This window comes from Elephantulus edwardii, unplaced genomic scaffold (genome assembly GCF_000299155.1).
Source record: "Elephantulus edwardii isolate Elephantulus edwardi_28Jun2011 unplaced genomic scaffold, EleEdw1.0 scaffold00040, whole genome shotgun sequence".
In the NCBI taxonomy this organism is placed as follows: Eukaryota; Metazoa; Chordata; class Mammalia; order Macroscelidea; family Macroscelididae; genus Elephantulus; species Elephantulus edwardii.
In genome coordinates this window covers 13,398,577-13,402,151 of record NW_006399790.1, presented here as the reverse complement: position 1 = coordinate 13,402,151, position 3,575 = coordinate 13,398,577, and the positions used below count along the sequence as shown (strand labels likewise).

Below are 3,575 nucleotides of genomic sequence, written 5' to 3'. Positions count from 1 at the left end.
CTAAGAGACAGAAACAATAAAAAATAATTGTAAGGTAAAATGGATATAACCAACAGAATATTAGAAATTATAGAAATACATGAAAATACAATCCAGACAAGGACGAACATGTTAGGAACTTCAACAAGTAGGAGGAATAAAAGATCAGAATGGAAGATAAAGAACATATTGATACAGAAGACAAGACTCTTAACAATAATCTCCTAGAAGAAACAGCAGAAAAATCATAGGAGGAAAAAGCAGAAAATATAAGAGTTAGTAGAATGACATCAAGAGATGTAGTATATATGTAACTGGAATTCCAGAACAGGATGGTTGGGGGAAAGCAATGATAAAAGAGAGGAAGTGGTATTAGAGGAAAACTTCCCAGGTATCATGAAAAATAGGCATTTAAAAGCCTAGAAACCCAGACAGAAAATATTCCAAGAGAAAATAATCAAGACCGGTCATAGCCAAATTTTACAAAATTGAAGATGAAGATGGAATGCTAAAAGCAGCCTGAGAAAAACAAAGAATCACCTACAAAGGAAAACCAATTAGATTAAACTCCATCATGTCAGCAGAAATCATCTGAGCAAGAAGACCATAGGATGGCACATACAAAAGGCTTAAAGAAAATAATTGCCAACCCAAAATCCTGTATCCAAGGAAACTGTCCATCATACAAAAAGGAGAATTAGGTCATTCTTAGAAAAGCCATAGCTTAAAGAATTTGTGAAAACAAGACCAACTTCACAAGAAATACTAGAGAAAGTTCTTCACAGAGGCAGCAAAAAGAAGTGGTGGATTAAAGTAAGAAGCAAGAATGCATAAAAGAAAATCAGCAGCCATAAAACTTTGCTTATCAAGAATCACTCTAAAGGTGAATGACTTAAATACACCAATTAAGAGAAAAGGAGTAGCAGAATGTATTTACAACAAAAAAACTCAAAACTCATCAATATGCTGTCTACAAGAGACATTTCTAAGTGAGGACAGGAAAGAGTGGACACAAATATACCAAGTAAATGGTAACCAAAAAGAAGGAAGAATGACAATATTATGCTGAGTGAACTAAAAGAAAAGGACAAATGCTGTATAAATCCACTACTGTGAAAACAGGAGGGTGATTAGGGCAGTGGGGCATGGGGAAAGCAGATCTAAAACGTAAATGTAAATTGCAATTAGCAAGTTGCAGCAGGACATACATAATTGATAAAATAGGGAAAGAGAAGTGGGAAAGAAGAGGAGAGGTTGGAGGAAGATGAGGGAGAATGCTAGGGCAACTCAAATTAGTGGATAGACGGGTGGAATGAAGGGTTAGGCAAGGTACAGTGAGAATTTGATGAAGCATTATTATAAATGGCAGTGATCAATTCTAGCTAATGTTATAAAACAAAACATACACCAAACCAGCAGGAGAAGGGCCTAGGACTTCTCACTATCAAGTTCATGTCACTTCTGCAAGAGGCCAAGGACCGTGTGCTTGAGGTCAAGCTTCTGATACCCTAGCTGTGCATCAGAAGTGGCGGGTTTATGACATTACTAATGTACCAGAAGGCGTCAGATTGATTGAGAATAAATCCAAGGACAGCATCCAGCGGAAGGGCGTGGGACCTGGCTGCAATATGAGGGAGATTGCGGTTAAGCAGACTGAACTCAAGGCAGAGATGGAGTTGTTGTAACAAGGGGAACAAGAACTGGACCAGCACAAGATGCAGGACTCCAGCCGTTCTCCTTAACCCCCACACGTTGGCCTAAGTGACTCCTGAGGACACCAGCTGATGCTTTGCTGGAGATACCCTTCTGGCTATACAGGCCCCATCAGGCACCAGTCTAGAGGTGCCCATCCCAGAGGGCCTTAAGGGGCACAAGAAGTATCAAATTGATCTGAAGAGTCTGAGTGGTCCCATCGATGTGTTGCTGGTGAACAAGGAGGGATGGAGTTCACCACCTATGGGTGTTCCTGTTTCACCACCTGAAAGATCAGGGCCCGCCTGCGGTCTCTCCCCCTCCACCTCTTCCTACACCTGCCCAAACTCAGGAAGCCTCACAGCCAAGCAGTCAGTCCCCAGCCATCCACCCCTGCATCTGTCTCCAGCAGCAGCAAGGCCCAGAGGGGCAGTTGGCCCAGCAGCTGAAAGTACAGTGAGTTTCAGCCCTGGACCGGACAGCAAGGACAGTGGTGAGCTCAGCTCGCTCCCTCTGGGCCCAACCACACTGGACACTCCTCCCCTGCAGTCTTCTGCCCTGCTGGATAGCAGCGGCAGCAACAGTTCATCAAGGCTCAACCTGTCTACCTCCTTTGAGCCAATCAAAGCAGACTCCACAGGTGATCTGGACTTCACTAAAGAGTTCTCAGAAATCTTGGAGCCCAGGACAGAGTGCATAAGCTCAGAGCTGCTGGAGGAGCTGATGTCATTAGAAGTATTTGTCCCCCTCCTCCAGTTCTCTCCACCCCCTGGAGACCCTGACTACATCTACAACCTGGACCAAAGTGAAGATGTCTGTGACCTCTCTGATGTGCCTGTTTTCAACCTCTGACTGGCAGGACTTGGCCCTGTGTTTGGCTGAGACACAGATGATCTGATCTGGGGCATCTCACCCCCCCCTCAGTTGTACACAGCCACAGGTTCTTGGTTTCCTGAACCTTCCAACGCCACAAAGTTCTGGCGAGAGTCCCAGCCCCGCCTCAGGGCAGGGGGCTCAGCCCCAACCTCCTGGAGCCAAAAGTTTGATTCTCCTTTCCTGGGGCTCGATCCCACCTTGTGCCCTCCTCACGCTCTGCTGCCACCTAGTGGTACAGAACCCAAGACCCACCAACCCTCACAGCCCCAAGTCCCTGCTGCCAGTCCACACTTCAAAGGAGGGAAGGGGAGATGGTGTTGGGGGCCTTTGCTGCTGCCTGCTCCTGATCCTCCAGCTCCTCTGGATCTCTAGTGTGCCACTCCTAGCCCTGAAAAACCTGTAGATGATGAGTGGTGCTATCCAGAAGGAACAGAGGTCTAGGTAGTAATCTAGGTGCACCATCCTGTTCATTTCTCCTCGAGTTAGAGGCATTTGCAGAGATTTAGAAAGATTTACGATAATGAATGGATTTCTATGTAAAGATTATTTTTATACTTTTTTTGCAGCAAAAGTAAATTGTAGTATTTACAGTGTCCAAGTTAATAAAGACCGTGCCTTTAAAAAAGAGAGAGAGAGAGACTTGAAAGTTGTTTGGGTTTTGTTGTTGTTGTTGTTGTGGTGTTTTTTTTTATGTTTAGATTCTCTAGTTTCAATATTTATGTTTCTACTCCCAATTTCTCTTATATGTGAAATACATCATAAATGTGAAAGTAAGCAAAGTTGTTTCTCTGAAAAGAAAACAATCTACAAATATGATTATTCTCACATCAACAGTTGTTCTGATTTCCTTTTCAGAGGAACTCTCTCTGCCAACTAAGGCAGATAATCAGAGAACAAATGATGCCAGGAATAAAAGCCGAATTCTCCTCAGATGTTTAGTTTGCATTAATAAGCCCAGACCATATTGTGGTTTCTCAAAAAGTAATATAATTGTTCATAAGTTTTAAAAGAGTGTATGGAAGTGAACA

General features: G+C 43.4%; 1 pseudogene; it reads left to right on the top strand.

Moving 5' to 3' along the window:
• Window positions 1-1,383: 1,383 nt before the first annotated feature.
• LOC102876163 lies at window positions 1,384-2,523 on the top strand (annotated as a pseudogene).
• Window positions 2,524-3,575: the final 1,052 nt, after the last annotated feature.